We start from the raw sequence: 18,959 nt of genomic DNA, 5'->3' as shown, positions 1-18,959 counted from the left end.
GTTTCACTATATTGGTCAGGCTGGTCTTGAACTCCTGACCTTAGGTGATCTGCCCGCTTTGGCCTCCCAAAGTGCTGGGATTACAGGTGTGAGCCACCATGCCTGTCCTTTTTTTTTTTTTTTAATTGGTACATTATACCAGGGTTTTTAGACATTATAGAAAGGGTCTTTTAAAATAGTTACTAATCAATGTATATTATAGAAAAACAAAGACCGGCCAGATGTTTCAAACTCAGTGTTTATTTTAACACAGTCAAACACAAATCTGGGTATCATTATCCCTTCTCAACTCTGAGTACATAATCAACACATAAAGCATGATGGTGTCTGTATTGTGATGGCTAAATGAAAGATTGACATTGTTAGTATACAATTGTCATCCCCAAATGTTTATTAAATGCTGATATATTGGTGGAGCTGTGATCAGACCCTATATAAAGTAAATTAATAAGCAGGTAACCACCCAGGCGTCATTCACTATTCAAAATTAACAGCAATGTTAATAAGCTATACAAAATAATGATGTTAGTCTAAGAGGCAATTTTTAGAAACTCTTTGGCTGATTCTGTCTTACCATTAGCTTCTATGAAAGTGTTAATTTTGACTATTAAAAAGGATAAAAAATGGAGGCCACAGTTTAGATATAACTCAAGGCCATCTACCCACAGTCATGTAGCCAACATTTCAAGTTATCCTGATTTTCCCAAATGCTAGCTCTATGTATAAATAAAACACAAAATATTAAGCTTTACATCCTTGTGAACATGATTCAGTGAAATTAAACCGATTAGTTGTAGACAAATAAGCTTATACAGCTCTGCTTCCCGTAAAAAGAACGTTAAAGTCTGGGCATGGAGGCTCACGCCTGTAATCCCAGCACTTTGGGAAGCTGAGGAAGGCGGATCACAAGGTCAGGCGTTTGAGATCAGCCTGGCCAACATGGTGAAACCTCACCTCTACTAAAAATACAAAAATTAGCCAGGCGTGGTGGGGGGCGCCTATAATCCCCGCTACTCGGGAGACTGAGGCAGGAGAATCACTTGAAACCGGAAGGTGGAGTTTGCAGTGAACAGAGGTTGTGCTACTGTACTCCAGTCTGGGCAAAAGAGTGAAACTCCAGCTAAGAAAAGAATGTTAATGTCTAACGGCCATTCATGAAAAAAGTCAAAATACTTGCTCCTTTAATGCTCTATAAACTGTTCTGCAACTGCCGCACACAGGACGTTTCTCCGCATTCCGCTTGAGGTCTTCTTGTGCTCCAATGTTCTTTTTTGTGCACGATAAACTTCTACGGTTAGTTTTTTTTTTTTTTTTTTTCATCTGTTACGTTTATTATCCAACAAAGCAAATGAAGTCATGGCTTAAGGAGGAAAATATTTAAAGAAAACAGGACAATATTATTTGTGCAAGTTGCCTTATACAAGAAATCCCAAAAGAACCAAACATCCAAAGTGAACGTACACACTGCACATGATTTCCAGTGCAACTGTGCCGGTGACAGAAGCCGTTCTGACAGTCAACTACGGTCGATAAGGGGATAGTTGAATAGATACTTTCCCTAGGAATAATTTTAAACTTTGAACTGATTTTATTTCTAACACAGTAAAACTGTGAAATCTGTAACCAATTATGTCAGCTATAATTAGGGAAGAATTCAAAGGGCACAGTTTGAATTTAAATTAGTGTACATTAAGTGATAGATTCATAAATTTATAAATTCTTAAACTTTCATATATGTTAAGTGATATATTTTAATAATTAAGTAATATAATATAAAATTCTGGCTGGGTGGATGTCCATGTTTCTCCATAAAGTAGGAGAATGACTTTTGGGAATGAGGATGACAATGAAGAACCTTCCTCAACATGGCAGCAGTTCTCAGGCAGATCAGTTTAAGGTAAGAGTATATATGGATTTGAGAACCTAGAAACTGATTCCATTAGAACGATCTGTGCTTACACGATCCTTGGAAAGTCTTTAGGTACGCGCAGGAGTACTCAAGTTTGAAGACCACTGCTGTTAAGAATCAAATAACCAAACTGCCTTGACATCTAAAAAAGCCAGGGGCATAATCAATAACAATTATAATTATGCTGAGAAGGTCCAACTGTCATTTAAAGGCATGCAGAGATGGATAGATAGATAGATAGATAGATAGATATACAATAGATATAGATAACAATACTTTTTCTACACCTATATAGTAGATTGTGGCGTTTTAAATTCCCATGTCTCAGAATGAATGCAACAATTAAATCATTTTATTAATCCCATAATTATCGTTATGTGTTTAAACAAGGAAGGAGTGAATCTGGGAAAGGCTTCAAGAGTGATATAACTTGAGTGGCACACACCTGTAATCCCAACACTTTGGGAGGCCAAGGTAGGGAGGACTGTTTGAGCCCAGGAGTTTGAAACCAGCCTGGGCAAAATAGGGAGACTATGTCTCGCAGAAAATTAAAAAAAAAAAATTATTGGGTCATGGTTGCATGTGCCTGCAATCCCAGCTACCTGGGAGGCTGAGGTGGGAAGATCACTTGAGCCTGGGAGGTCAAGGCTGCAGTGAGCTCTGATCATGCTTACTTCACTACAGCCTGGGCAACAGAGTGAGACTCTGTCTCTAAAAAAAAAGAAGAGTAGGTATTTGCCATGATGAAGTGAGAGAGTAAAGTTACTTCAGGGGACAGAGGAGAGAAAGAAAAGGTCCAAAGACAAAGGACAACTTAGTGTAGCTCAGTTTGTCTGGAGTGAAGGATGGGAGAAATATGGTCAAAAATCAGTCTAACAAGGCAAACAAGAGTCAGAGCTTATGCTAAGATCTAGTGTTTCTCTTGAAGAAGTTGGTGCTTCATGACACAGGCAACAAAAGTTATTTAAAGCTTTGGCACAAGCTGAGAGTCTAATAAGAAAACCTTGCCATCAGAAAAATGGGAAAACCAGAAAGCAAGGTCTTAAAACTAAGGCAGTTAGCTACAGGGTTAGAGAAAGTGGGAATGATAGTAGGAATGTCAGGGATATAAAAGAATCAAGATTTGGCTACTAGGTAGATGTGGGGAGCGAGAGAGAAGGAGCCGTGGAGAACGGTCCAGGTTTCTGGATTGGTTATGATGTCAGAATTGTACTTGGCTAGAAAAGTTGTCTGTTCTGCAGATTTGTGATGCCTCTTCTAGCTTTCTGCTCAATCTTCTTTAGAATGGCTTTTCATCCTCGTGCTTGTCATCTTGTTAATTTAAGTAGCATGTGCTACTTCCAGCATCACATTGGTCCAGGCTGGATGAAGGGATGGGTTGAAGGGCAAAAGGCAGAGACAGCCCTTTTTAAAAGAGCCTTCCTAGGCCAGGCACAGTGGCTCATGCCTGTAATCCCAGCACTTTGGGAGGCTGAGGCAGGTGGATCCCCTGAGGTCAGGAGTTCGCGACCAGCCTGGTCAACATAGTAAAACCCCATCTCTACTAAAAATACAAAAATTAGCTGGGGATGGTGGTATGTGCCTATGATCCCAGCTACTTGGGAGGCTGAGGCAGAAGAGTTGCTTGAACCCAGGAGGCGGAAGTTGCAGTGAGCTGAGGTCAGGCCACTATACTTCAGCTTGAGCAACAAAATGAGACTCTATCTCAAAACAAAACAAAACAAAAAAAAACCTTCCTGGACGTCCCACCTATGTCATTATGATATGCAATAGCCCGAGCAGTTTGTATAGCTATCCCTAGTTGCAAGGGAGGTTCTTTATTTTTTTTGGCTGTTGAATTATTTTATTTTTTGTAGATGTCTTTGTTTACCTTATTTTTTTTTTAATAAAACTTGCATATATTTGCAAGAAAGTTTTTAAGCTGAGTAGACTGCCTCTCTGAATGAATTAAACAGTGGTTCTGTTAGTGAAGAATGGATACTGAGCAGTCAACAGCAGCATTTTCCACAGATCATTATGGAGATGCTAGTTTCATGCTCTGAGACAGGAACTACTGGATGAGAAGCAGGCTTCCGTGGAAAGACAATGAATTCAGTTATGTATATGTTGTGTTTGAGGTTACTGTGAGTTATCCAGCTGAGATATTCAGTTGAAGAAGTATGACTAATGATAATTTGGGCGGGGTTCTTGACTTATAAATGACAGTTGGACCTTCTCAATAATAATAGTTACTGATTATGTGTCTGGTATTTTTTAGGTATTGAAGCAGGTGGGTTATTTGGTTCTTAATAGCAGTGCTCTTCAAACTAGAATATTCCTGGGGGTACCTGAGGACTTTCCAAGGATCATGTGAGCACAGACAGTTTTAACAGAATCAATTTCTAGGTTCTCAAATCCCATACATACTCTTACTTGAAATTGATCTGCCTGAGAACCAGCTGCCATATTTAGGAAGGGTCTTCATTGTCGCCCACTTCACAGAACTCCTTCTCCCACTTCAGGGACCTCTACCAAGCTAGAATTTTATATCACTTAACTATAGATTTGTTGTAAGAAATCACATTATTTTCTTGTTTTATAATTTATTATAAAAATGAAAAATCCTATTACTTCTACATAATGACTTTATGACCTCTAGCAATAGACTTTATAAAATGTGTTTCATAATTTAAAGAATTTAAATGATTAAATTTAAATTTTATGTTTTTTAAAAATGTTCCTTAAAATCCGTATCAACCTATTTACTTGAATTGGAAACTGAAGTCTTTCTGAAGAATGTTAGACTAATGTTGCCTTTGTCAATCAGGTTAGACGGCAAACATTTTCCACAGATTCAGTGAGCTAAATCTGTCGTCTTAGCTCATCAAAGTTTTGACATAAAATATATTGAAAACATGTGAGAAGACAAAAATAATTTTATTAAACATTGTGAATTGACTAAGGTACATTAAAAGAAGGAATTTTTATTTTCCCAACCCCTTTGAATATATCTTACTTTAGAAAATGCCTTGAGCCAAAAATAACATACATAATTAATAACAATTTGATAAGTCTTGGCAAGCCTTTCTTGGAGAAAACCCTGATACCTGGATAAAAACCTCTTTTGCAAGCCAGGTGGTTTCCAACTCTTTTCTTCCAACAAAATTGAAGACAAGCTTAATCAAGTTGTCATTTGCTAGAACATGAAAAATAATGTTATGATAGATCACTAGGTGATTTTTGACATGAAATTTAGAACAAGTTGAAAGAATTGGCTTATTTTTGTTTCAGCAAAACCTTTTCTATCCCCATTTATTCACATAAGCAAGATTTCTTAGCCCTGACATTTATAAAATGAAAAATTAAAACAAAAATGATGTTAAATCATTTTCATATTATTGATTAAAAAAACAAAACATATTCATCTCATTAAGAAATACACTCCCAAAAAAAATTTTCTTTTATGTTTAATAATTATCTATTAAAAGTGTCAGCATGTTGATCTGTTTTGATCAACTGTGTATTCACAATTGTAATGACAGAAAACATTAATTAGAGCATTATGGGCACATAAAGTAAAAAATGTTCAATGTAGATACACAGCTGTGCAGATCATATAATGTGGTGATCTATAAAAGATTTTAAAGCATAGAATGATACTACATTTGGATTAATTTATGTGGAGGAGGTAGAATGGAGTTAGCAGGGAACGAAGTAAAATTTCTGGCTGCTAAAAGCAACTTCTTGTTCAGTATTTTAAAAAACATATACGTATGAGTATCAAACTTCTAGGTAGCAGTCAACATTTCAGGCACCAGGGACCAGTTTCCTGGAAGACAATTTTTCCATGAATCGGGGGAGGGGATAGTTTCAGGATCACTCAAGTGCATTACATTTATTGTCCACTTTATTTCTATTATTATTACATTGTAATATATAACGAAATAATTATACAACTCACCATAATGTAGAATCGGTGGGAGCCCTGAGTTTGTTTTCCTGCAACTAGACAGTTCCATCTGGTGATGAGAAACAGTGACAGATCATCAGGCTTTGGAGATTCTCATAAGGAACATGCAACCTAGATCCCTTGCATACACAGTTCACAGCAGGGGTAGCACTCCTATGAGAATCTAATGCCACCACTGATCTGACAGGGGCGGAGCTCAGGCGGGAAAGCAAGTGATGGGGAGTGGCTGTAAATACAGATGAAGCTTTACTTGCTTGTCCGCCGCTCACCTCCTGTTGTGCGGCCCTATTCTTAAATGACCACAGACTGGTCCTGGTCCTGGTCTGTGGCCTGAGAATTGGGGACACCTGTGCTAGGATATTTATATTCTTTTGCTACTTTAAAAAGAGCAACGCAAGCCTGAAATTACCTCCATTGCAAGTATTTAAAGTTATAATAATAAGTACTTCTGGAGTCCAGGCACTCATGCCTGTAATCTCAGGACTTTGGAAGGCCAAGGCAGGCAGATCACGAGGTCAAGAGACTGAGACCATCTTGGCCAACATGGTAAAACCCTGTCTTCACTAAAAATACAAAAATTAGCTGAGCTTGGTGGCGTGTGCCTGTAGTCCCAGCTACTTGGGAGGCTGAGGCAGGAGAATCACTTGAACCCAGGAGGCAGAGGTTGCGGTGAGCTGAGATTGTGCCACTGCACTCTAGCCTGGTAACAGAGCAAGACTCCATCTCAAAAAACAATTTTTTTTTTTTTTTTTTTTTTAGAGAATGGCCTCAAGTGATCTTGCCTTAGCCACACAAAGTGCTGGGATAACAGGTGTGAGCTGTGGGGCCCTGCTGAAGCCGGCCTTTTAGATGCCCCTGGGCACAGGTCCCCATGTCAGTTTGCCATGCTGAACACACACATCACTCTTGTGTGCTTGGTTTCTCCTCCTGAACTGGAATCAGTGCCCAGGCTCCACGCTTTCCCTAGGAGGGGATGTTATTGTGGTAAGCCCTTTTGGGGCTCCCCACGAGCTGATCCTAAAGGCATTTTGAGACTATGAAGACTAACCAGATTGCTGGAGAGAACCCAGGACCTCCCTGGATGCCACTCCACAATGGGGACTTCAGGCCTAAGTCTTCTGGTGAAATTGAAGACTATGTGACATCAAAGGCCAGAGAACAGGTTAGGAAGATTCAGGAGCTTTGAAAACGGAACCCAGCAGCCACTGAGTTGAGGCTTTGAGGCCTGAATAAGCAAAATGATATTGTTTGGCACAACTCATTTCTTTAAAAAAGAAAGACAAAAATGTTTTTAGCATACAGAAAAATATGGAGAATATTATGGGAAATATCCATACTCTACTCACCAAAATTGGATGTTATCATTCTGCTATATTTGCTTCAGCTTTTCGCAATGAACTTCTAACTGTATCGGCAATATATCAGAAATGTTTTAGTTTAGGAAAACATGATATTATGGTGTGAAAGAGATTTTTAAAAATAAACACAGGCATTGCTCATCATATCCTTGAAATTTACCAGTTTCTGGTCCTTGGTCGTGTGGGTTTCATAATAATATACTGTTAAAACTTTCTATGTTTACGTTATGACTACCTTGAAGTTTGAAATCCTTGAAGTATTGTCAGTACACTCAAGAAACTCCTTTCTAGGTTACCAGTTCAAATTTGGCTTGAAATCACTGGAGTGGCTGCAAAATAATTACGATTCATCATGTTCAATGACATTATAAAGACTATCACTAGTGTAATTTAGACATCATCTGTTTCCAAAATTTTATGATGCATTCCACTTACTGATCCAGACAACCACACATCTATTGTCAAATAAATGTGAAAGTGGGTGTTAAGTTGAGCCTACACATGGCTCAGTTCACTTGTCTACTTGGCATCCTCTTAGGACTTATGTGATCAATACGTGTGGTTGGAGTTTGCTGATATTGTGGTAAGTGGATGCCATGTTCCTTTCAACTAGAGTCAAAGGACTTCATACTTGTGATCAGGATCCACAGGAAGAATTACATTTTTTTATTGGCTCAGTAGATATACATACACATTATATTTAAAAATCATATATATATAATTAAAAAGCATATATATATATATTTAAAAAGCATATATATACATTTTTCTTTTGGTTTTGCTTGGTTGAATTGTGTCCCCCCAAAATGCATGTTCACCTGGAATCTCAGGATATGGCCTTTTTTTGGAAATAGGATTATTACAGATATAATTAGTTAAGATGAGGCCATACAGAAGTGGAGTGGGCCCTGAATCTGATATGATTGTTGTGCTTATAAGAAGAGGAGAAGAGACACAGAGACAGACACACACAGGGAAGAAGGCCATGTGGAAACAAGGACAGAGATTGCAGTTATACAACTGCAAGCCAAAGACCAAGGATTGCCAGCAACTACCAGAGGCCAGGAAGAAGCAAGCAAGGGTTCTCCCCTAGAGGCTTCAGGGAGAACATGCCCCTACCAGCATCATCCAGTTTGTAACATTTTGTTTTGGCAGCCCTAGGACACTGTATCTATGTATCTATGTATCTGTCTATGTATGTATCTATCTATCTATCTATCTATCTATCTATCTATCTACCAATTTTTCTATTTATCTATCTATCTAATCTATTTTTCTATCAATTTATCTGTTTTTCTATTTTTCTTTCTATTGATCAATTTTTCTCTCTCTCTCTATCATCTGTCTTGTGTGTATGTACATTACAATGTTTCCCTAAAATAATGCTTACCTATATTGTTCACAATACATTCTAATATTTTATTTCTGGGTATAGTCCATTCTATTTTGTTCAATTTTTTAAAAGCTTGGGCTATGAAAAAAAAAAAAAACTTGAGTCCTGGCAATGAAGTGAGGTCCTTGATTAAGCCCTAGATCTGCTTCCTGGAAGGAGCATTCCTGTCCACTGTCCTCTACAGCTCATGTCTTTGCTCTCTTGGTCCTCTAGTCTCACTGGCTGCCTCTGAATGGGGTGCTGGAGAGTGTGCCCTTCCTGTGGCAGACAACTTTTACGACTGCCTCTGTTAATGCGGGATTAAAGGCTTGGGTTGCTTTACAGGTTCAAGAACAATATGGATCTGACGCCCTGGGGAGGTACTCTTCTTGAGACTGCTACTAGAGCCGTGAGTTCAAGAGTGCAGCTTTGCAGCTGTGTTCCAGTTGTCAGGAAGCTGGAATGAAGGCATGACCATTGCTGCTCAACTGCCCTCCACACCTAGGAAGCTGAGAACAGGCCCTGGGACATTGCTGCAGAGAAAAAATGACCAAAACATTGGCAGCAATATGGCCTCCATCTCATTTCTGCCTTCTACTTCACACAAGATTCATGTACTGGGCAGAGTATAATGCATAGCCAGAACCCCAGCTATAAGGGAGTTTTGGAACGATTATTTTCAGATGTCCAATCTTTCTTTCCTTTTTTTTTTTTAAGATGGAGTCTCACTCTTTTACCCAAGCTGGAGTTCAGTGGCATGATTCCAGCTCACTGCAACCTCTGCCTCCTGGGTTCAAGTGATTCTACTGCCTCAGCATCCCGAGAAGCTGGGATTACACCATGCCCAGATAATTTTGTATTTTTAGTAGAGATGGGGTTTCACTATGTTGGCCAGGTTGATCTCAAACTCTCAACCTCAGGTTATTTGCCCTCTTCAGCCTCCCAAAGTGCTGGGATTATAGGCATGAACCACCGCACCTGGCCTAGATGTCCAATCTTTCTAAACAGAAAGAGGAGGGGTTGCATGTTGAGATAGCCAAATCATAGTCTCCATCACAAGGTTTATAAAGGAGTGTCTATTTTGATAAGTAAGTTCACTGTAAGTCTCAGCGATGTTGATTTAGGAGATCTTGGTGTCCAGTTAGAAGGCCTTACTTCCTATAACTTAAGTGTGTTGTGTGTGTGTGTGTGTTTTTAAATCCCAGAGCCCCTTCGTGAATGTCAGCATGCAATGCTGATGCCCCAAGTCCTCCTGCAAGGGCAGGCAATACAGACTGTGCCAGCACAACTCTCGAGGCCCAGCATTGACTGAAATGGCAAAAAGGGGAAGGAATTAAAGAGACCCTGGCGCATTATCATCAATCTAGGGACAAATTAGAACTTCTTGGACCTACTCTGGGGCTGAACTGGAGTCATTTGCTTTTCTCCAGATTAATGGCAAGATGACAAGATGAGAAATGGCACGTTCTGGTTTTGTAACCTTAATAACACCATCTCCCTGTCATGAATACAGTACCATGACTGCGGCGGCGGCTGCTGCTGCCACAATGACTCAGTGAGTCAATAACACCACAACCCTCTTTACAATGAAATCTGGGTAAAGTGGTTGCCTATTTGTCACTCTAAAGTGGCAGTGTACCAAATGGTAACTTTGTAGGCTGAAAGACAGAAAAACTTAATTCAACTTCCTGTGCACCTTACCGTTAACCACAGTTTGGACTTAGGCAATTAGCTGACTCATCTGCTGTTTGTTTCTCAAGAGGCACATTTAAACAATGAAAACAAATGTGATTGTTAGTACTATGTCTTAAGAAGTTTTCTGCCACACCATAAAACTGTATAAATGATAGGTTATATATAATAAAAATACTGTCCTTTTTTTAGCTTACTATATGTAAGTGTTCTGAATCCAGAATGAGGATTTCTTCCCAGTAAACTATTCTGGAGAGACCCTGCAGTTTGTTATGTTTTGAGTATCTTATTCCCTCTCTCTAATACACACACACACACACACACACACACACACACCCCAGATGCACAAATATACCTTTTATGTTTATCTAGTTTTGGGAAGCAATATCACTTGACAGTTAAGGTTTGGTCTTTGGAGTTACGCTCCACTGTGGCCTTGTTCGGGACTCTAAAGTGATTTAACTCCTCTGAGCTTCAGCTAGCTCACTGACAATTAGTAGTATAGTACCAGCTTCTTGTTGTTGAGGAACTAAATGAGATAATGTCTGTTAAGTGCTTAGCTCAGAGCATGGCATATAGTAAATGCTCATCAAATGTAATTCCTTTGATTTTTAGCCATGTTGTGAAATTTTATTGTACTAGATTTGGGTTTAAATTTTTAAAGAGTTTATTTTGGAGGAAATGGCATGAGTAATAAGCATATGCCAATATGTTATTATCAGAGCATTTGTAACTATCTCATGACAAAATAACAGAAAATGGTATTTACTGTCAGCCCCAAAGTTCAAGTCTATATATATGTGTGTGTGTGTATATACATATATTTTTTGAGACAGAGTCTCGCTCTGTCGCCAGGCACAAGGCTGGAGTGCAGTGGTGGGATTTCGGCTTACTGCAACATCCACCTCCCAGGTTCAAGCAATTCTCCTGACTCAGCCTCCCAAGTAGCTGGGACTACAGGCACACGCCACCATGCCCAGCTAATTTTTGTATTTTCGTAGAGGCGGGGTTTCACTGTGTTTGCCAGGATGGTCTCGATCTCTTGACCTTGTGATCCGCCTGCCTCGGCCTCCCAGAGTGCTGAAATTACAAGCGTGAGCCACCGCGCCCAGCCTCAAGTCTGTATTTTATAGCTTAACTTAAATGCTTAAAGAGCAGCATCAGCTCTTTTAGTATACTGTACTTATATTAATTATATTAAAAAGTACATTACATAATTTATAACATGGTGATAAAAATGTGTAACCTATATGCAAGGGGGACAGAACACAAAATAGTAAAATAATTTTTAGGTACTGTAAGGGTTTCCTGCAGGAAAAGCAGTTGCAAGGCTGGTTGCAAGGTCTGCATATTAAATACAGATCTTTTTGTCCCTTCCCCTGAAGCTGTGGAAGAGATCTTTTCAAAGAGGATCCAGGAAGCAACTATACAGAAAAGAGCCATGTATTTAAGGAACTTAATCCTCTCCACCAAAAACCACAGGGCTGGTAGAAATGGCTCTTCCAAGCATGATGTGAGCAGAGACCCAAGATTCAGGAAGACAATAGGAGCATGAGAGCTGAGAAGTAGAGTGAACGGTAGACACCCAGGAAGAGACCAGATGTCTGCTGAGCCTGAGAGTAAGGATGGACTAGAGGGTGCAGAGAGCCAGAAAGGCTTTACTGACCTTGTGGTACTGGAGCCAAGGTGCATTTCCTTGGAAGATCATCTGCAGGTGTTGGTGGGCACAGAGAAATCACTGGTTTGAGAAGAGAGAGCAAAGAACAAAAAATTACAGAACAAATCAGGAGTCCAAAAATCGTCAGGACCTGACAGCAAAGGATCCTGCACTCAGTGATGGATTTAAAACTGTAGATGAATGAACACAAATGCCAAGAGTGATAGGAACTTCAAGATAATAGCCCTGCACTTACTATCGTCACCTGATGGAAGGCAAAAGGCCTAAGGAAATTGCAGGGAGAATCTTGCAAAGTCAGAACTACTTCAAAAGAGTAATCTGACAAAGTCAGGCCTAAAAGTGAGGAAAGGGTGAGGCTAGGGACTGGGACAAAGACAAGGCTCTGGCCCTGCTCACCTGGGGCTAGAAACAGTTACCAGTCCTTTAATGAGAAAGCATGTAGTGACTGCATGGAAATCACCCCGCCTGTTACTCCTTATAAATAGCAGGACACAAATATTTGTCCAGGCTAGCAGCATGGCAAATCCGTAGCGTAGCCTGGATTCTTACCAATTAATCTCTTTATGCTCTCAATCCAAGATAAAGAATTCTATTCAGTTGTTATAAAAGAGGAAACTGAATGAAACTAAATAAGCGAATCTCAATAGACCCAGAGGACCATTTGCTTGAAAAAACAGTATGGTTAAATTGCAGGGGTTTTTTTTGTGTGTGTTTTTTTTTTGAGATGGAGTCTCACTCTGTTGCCCAGGCTAGAGTGCAATGGCATGATCTCAGCTCACTGCAACCTCCACCTCCCAGGTTCAAGCAATTCTCCTGCCTCAGCCTCCCAAGTAGCTGGGACTACAGGTGCGAACCACCACGCCTGGCTAATTCTTTGTATTTTTAGTAGAGACGGGGTTTCACTATGGTGGCCAGGATGGTCTCAATCTCCTGACCTCATGATTCACCTGCCTCAGCCTCCCAAAGTGCTGGGATTACAGGCGTGAGCCACCGCGCCTGACCCTAAATTGCAGTTTTATGGAGTCAGTCAGATTCAGGTCTGAGACCTCTCTCTAGCGCTAAGTGAAGGACTGCGGGCTCATTGATTAAATTGTACTGGCATTAATTCCACCTGTGCAAATTGGGAACCATGCTGTCAACCTTGCAGGTTTAAACAATTCTAAGATTAAATGAACTTATACAAAAAAATCATTTGGAATGAGGTAGGTGGCTAATAATGTTAGTTTCTTTTCTCTTGATTTTGATATTGCAGAACCACAGACTCAAAGTCTGATAGGCACCCTGACAGGTGTGACCATGGGCCAAGTATTGCTAATGTGCAGGCTTCCAAAGGGACTGCACAGGTCTCTGGAGTCAGACTGCCTGGGCTCAGAACCACTCAATAGCTTTCTGACCTGGGAGGAGTTACTTATTCTCTCTGTGACTCGTATTTCTTACCTATCAAAGAAGATAGTAATGTCCACGCACAGGGGTTTTGGAGTACTAAGTGAAAAAATCCACATAAGGCATTTGGGATGATCTGAGAAGGGCAGGACTGAGGTGAAGTTCACGGAGATAGAGTTTCAGGGACGTTAAGATAGTCATCTCTGGAGTTACCTGGCTAGGTGTTGGTCAATGGTAGCACCAGAGGGCAGCATGATTGCAAGACCCCTCCCAGGCTCTGTGGATGATTTTAAATGAGCCACAGTAGCCTTCCAAGGAGACTTTGTGGCATAAGTATGGAACCTGGGAATGTCCCCTTCTACTTAAATATAATGCCATCCAACCTAGCCCACTCCCCTAGGGCTAGCTTTAATGGGGAGCCTTTACTTCAGATTGTACTGTTTATTTTCTTATTTGCTTATTTTCTTTTTCCATCATTAAAATGTAGCCTAGCTGGGCACAGTGGCTCACGCTTGTAATCCCAGCACTTTGAGAGGGGACGGTGGGTGGATCTCTTGAACACAGGAGTTCGAGACTAGCCTGGGCAACATGGAGAAACCCTATCTCTACAAAAAACACAAAAATTAGCTGGGCATGGTGGTACATGCCAGTAGTCCCGGTTACTTAGGAGGCTGAGGTGGGAGGATGGTTTAAGCCTGGAGGCAGAGGTTGCAGTGAGCCGAGACAGTGTCACTGCACTCTAGCCTTTGTGACAGAACAAGATCCTGCCTCATGGTGGATCATGAGGTCAGGAGATCGAGACCATCCTGGCCAACAGGGTAAAACCCTGTCTCTACTAAAAATACAAAAAATTGGCCAGGCGTGGTGGTGCGCGCCTGTAGTCCCAGCCACTCAAGAGGCTGAGGCAGGGAATCTCTCAAACTCAGGAGGCAGAGGTTGCCGTAAGCCAAGATTACGCCACTGCACTCCAGCCTGGCAACAGAGCAAGACTCCGTTTAAAAAAAAAAAAAGTTGTGCCTCAAAATAAATAAGTAAAATAAAAAATAGAAAGAAATGTATTGGCTCATATAGCCAAGAGGTGCCAGGGTTGAATCCATAGCCTCAGAGAAGTAATCAGGATCCCATAATGCCACTTTCCTCTGTGCTGGTGTCATAGGTTTGAGATGAAGATTTGTCGAATGTAGCGAGTTTACTGGGGAGTGCTCTCAATAGAAGCATGGCTAAGAAGGGTAAAGGAAGCAAGACTGCGTGGTGGGAGGCAGCTGATTCTGTGATGAGCTCTGGTTCTGAATAACCCCAGCTAGGGTTGTCTGGTCTTGAGGGAAGGGGACTGGGCCTTTATAAGTTCTAAGCCCCGCAGCCATCAGTCCTTGGGCGAGGTGGCTTTTCTTGCTGAGGGCAATTCATGGAGAACAACTCAGCTGAGAGCCATCAGCTGCCAATATTCCAAGCAGCTGAGAAAATCAATGCCTCAGTCCAGAGGGAGTGATTTGGGTAGCAAGCCATGCATCCAGTACAGTTAACTTTATTTTCGGGCAGCATCTGTCCATGTGCCACCCAAGATGGCCACCTGCAGTTAGGCTTACATGGTAGTTCTCAGCCCCTGCAATCTTTCCTGATCTTAATAGTGAAAGTCCTAGTGAGGATTTTAATTAGCTTGATTTGAGTCATGTGGCCATCCCTAAACCAATCATAATGCCAGGGCAACAGGCTTCTCTGATTGTTTAAGTCTGGATTGTATGTCTATTCCTGGAAATAGTGGTGATTACTGGAAAAGATTACTGAAAAGAGGATTTCAGTTCAAAACTAACAGTTGCCTGTACAACCTGTGTTATGGGTTAAGTAGCAGAGCCACGCACAAATTCCTCTCTTGAAGTCCCACCCACACTCCCACAGAAGGTGATCTTATTTGGAAACAAGGTATTTATAGAGGTAGTCAAGTTAAAATGAGGTCATTGGGGTGAGCTCTAATCCAACTCCTCATGCAGAGGTGAAATTTGGACACAGCCAGCCATACAGGGAGAATGCCATGGGAACATGAAGATAGCCGTCTACAAGGCAGAGAGAGAGAGGCCTGGAATAGCTCTTCACTTCACAGCCCTAGAAGGAAGAAACCCTGCCAAAACTTGGATTTCAGACTTTCTAGTCTCCAGAACTGTGATATAATACATTTGTGTCAGACACGCTCTTTGTGATACTTTGTTACAGCAACCCCAGCAAACTAATAAGAATCTGATGGAGATTAAAGTTTTTAGTCCACAGGATTTCCTGAGGCCATAACGCAGATGCTGAAATAGGTTATTTGTCTTATAATTTTGCCTGTCTAGTACTTAGTAGATTTGTCAGAGGTGTTTGAACCAAAGCAACTCCATCTTGAATAGGGGCCGGGTAAAATAAGGCTGAGACCTACTGGGCGTTCCAAGTTACAGGCTGAGACAGGAGGTTGGCACAAGACACAGGTCACAAAAACCTTGCTGACAAAACAGCTTGCTGTAAAGAAGCCAGCCAAAACCCACCAGGACCAAGATGACGACAAGTGTGACCTCTGGTCATCCTCACTGCTACACTCCCACCAGTACCATGACAGTTACCAATGGCATGGCAATGTCAGGAAGTTATCCTATATGGTCTAAAAAGGAGAGGCATGAATAATCCACTCCTTGTTTAGCATAGCATCAAAAAATAACCATAAAAATGGGCAGCCATCAGCCCTTGGGTTTGCTCTGTCTATGGAGTAGCCATTCTTTTATTCCTTTACATTCTTAATAAGCTTGTTTTCCCTTTACTGTATGGACTTGCCCTGAATTCTTTCTTGTGTGAGATCCAAGAAGGCTCTGTTGGGGTCCAAATTGGGACCCCTTTCCAGTAATATCTTTCTGGCGACCATGGAAGGGACAATACTGAGGAAAGCCCCAAGCGAACGGCTAGCTTTGGGTAAGTGGTGGGGTCCGGTAACAGGTTGAAACATCAAATTGCCCAAAGAAAGTGGCCCATTTTGCTCTGTTCAAGTGTTATTTATGTTACCTCTTCTAAAGTAAGATTTCATGAGAGGATTAAGCTTGGAAGCATTCAATGTACACAATGAATTAATTTCTTTCTTTCTTTTTTTGTTTTAAGACAATCTCGCTCTGTTGCCCAGGCTGGAGTGCAGTGGCACAATCTCGGCTCACTGCAACCTCCACCTCCAGGTTCAAGTGATTCTCCTGCCTCAGCCTCCCAAGTAGCTGGGATTACAGGCACCCACCACCATGCCTGGCTAATTTTTGTATTTTCAGTAGAGACAGAGTTTCACCATGTTGGCCAGGCTGGTCTTGAACTCCTGACCTCAGGTGATCCACCTGCCTTGGCCTCCCAAAGTGCTGGGATTATAGGCGTGAGCCACCGCACCCGGCTGCATTAACTTCTTTCTTATGTGTCTGTAATGGCAGTAGCAGTGTATCGTTTGGGGGGAAGGGTGCAATTGAGACATCATCGAAATCATTTTCTCTTAATTTTCTCACGGAACTCCAATTGAGAAAGGTCAATAGGCTCTAGTGGTACCAAACACATCTAACTCATACATCTCTACTTGGATTTGCACCAGTTATCATTTATGCACATGGCAGTTATTGTGACCTGACAAGCCAACATCATGGAGCAGAAGCAATTGGGAAGGGTAGCCACTGCCTCTGTCTTTTTATGGCACTGTGGACATAAAAATAAAAAAATTCCATGTCATCTTGAGTTCATAAGAAGAGGAAATCCCTAAATGGCAGAGACTGAGAGCAATATGCACAAGCTAAAAAACTATGACAGTCCCAAGTTGAGGTATTATCGGATTTAGTATTGGCTTAATAACTTAAATGTAATTTTAATTTTAATGGCCCAGAGACATTCTGTGCTATTCGCCTATTCTTGTCTATCTGTTTTGTACATTGCTCTCTCATGATCTGTTTATTCTTATGCCAGCCTAGATATAATGGGATATATAATAAGTCCTCAATGTCATGGATGGGTTCTTCTTGGAAACTGTAATTTTAAGCCCAATAATGTGGAACAGATCCTTGTATAATATCATTTTCTTTAATGTCGCTAGTAATAAAGTTGATGAGAAAAAAAACTGTTTGTTTGTTTGAGACAGTCTCACTCTGTCACCCAGATTGGAGTGCAATGGTATGATCTCCGCTTACTGCAACCTCTGCCTTCACCTCCCAGGTTTAAGTGATTCTTCTGTCTCAGCCTCCGGAGTAGCTAGGATTACAGGCATGCTCCACCACATCTGACTAATTTTTGTATTTTTAGTAGAAACGGGGTTTTGCCATGTTGGTCAGTAGAAACTCCTGATCTCAAGTCATCTGCCCGCTTCGGCCTCCCAAAGTGCTGGGATTACAGGCATGAGCCACCGCGCCCAGCCAAAATTGGTTTTGTTATACATTGTTTCACTCAAAGTCACAGTTTCCAAGAACCTATCCAAGTCCTTACGTGAAGACTGACTTTAACAGCTGGAATGTCTAATTTCTTCATATTACCCTTGATTTTCATTTTAAAAGTTTAATCTCACTCATTTCTCCAGCTAAAAATATAACTTTTAAAGATCCTCTTCCAAATTCCATTGCAGCGGTGATTGGGATCATGATAAATCCATAAATTAATTTGAAAATATTGACGTCTTCGTAACAGTTGGGCTTCCATCAACTCATGCAATGTGTTCCCTCCAGTTGTTTCTTTTTATTTGAAACTTAGATTCAGAGAGTTGAGTCAAACATGATCCTCATCCTCTTTAGTTTGTACAAAGCTACTCTCTTATTTTGCTTGTTTTAAATCACTTTTCATGTCTGAGGAATTCCATCTGTAGCTGTAGAGAATCAAGGTGACCTTGACTGAGGACATCTGACATTGAGAGAGTAGCAACAGGAGAGAAACAGGGGCAGCTGTGCTCTTCCTGGATCTCAGTCACTAGATTTGCTCTATTACAGAGTCCTGACTCCATCCTGAACTCTGATTCAGATAACTCTAAAGTGAACTTCAGTCTGGGTGCAGTGGCTCACGCCTGTAATCCTGGCACTTTGGGAGGCCGAGGCACATGGATCACCTGAGGTCAGGAGTTTGAGACCAGCCTGACCAACATGGTGAAACCCTGTCTCTACTAAAAATACAAAAAAAAAAAAAAAAAAACCCAGACATGGTGGCGGGCGCCTGTAACCTTAGCTACTTGGGAGGCTGAGGCAGGAGAATCACTTGAACTTGGGAGGCGGAGGTTGCAGTGAGCCGAGACTGCGCCACTGCACTCCAGCCTGGGTGACAGAGAGAGACTCCGTCTCAAAAACAAAAAGGAAAACAAAATAAATAAAGTGCACTTCAGATCCTTTCACCTCTGCCTGTCTCAAGAATCTTTGGCTAATTGTCGTTGCGACCAACAAGTAAGTTGCTCTAGGTGGACTTTTTCTCATATGCAGAATCAGACAGGGCCCTGCTCCTGACACCATGACTCTCCCCTTCCCCGTCACCTCCTTTCTGGGGCTTCCCTTTTGATTCTAAGCATTGAGAAATTTCAGAATCTGTGTGGTGCCCATTTATGATGGTGCAACTTAAAAGTACAAAGAAGTCAACTCCTTGTGGGGCCATCCACTGTCCAGTGG

Source organism: Aotus nancymaae, unplaced genomic scaffold, assembly GCF_030222135.1.
Source record: "Aotus nancymaae isolate 86718 unplaced genomic scaffold, 86718_ANA_hifiasm-v0.15.2.pri h1tg000040l, whole genome shotgun sequence".
NCBI lineage: Eukaryota > Metazoa > Chordata > Mammalia > Primates > Aotidae > Aotus > Aotus nancymaae.
This window is presented reverse-complemented; position numbering follows the sequence as displayed.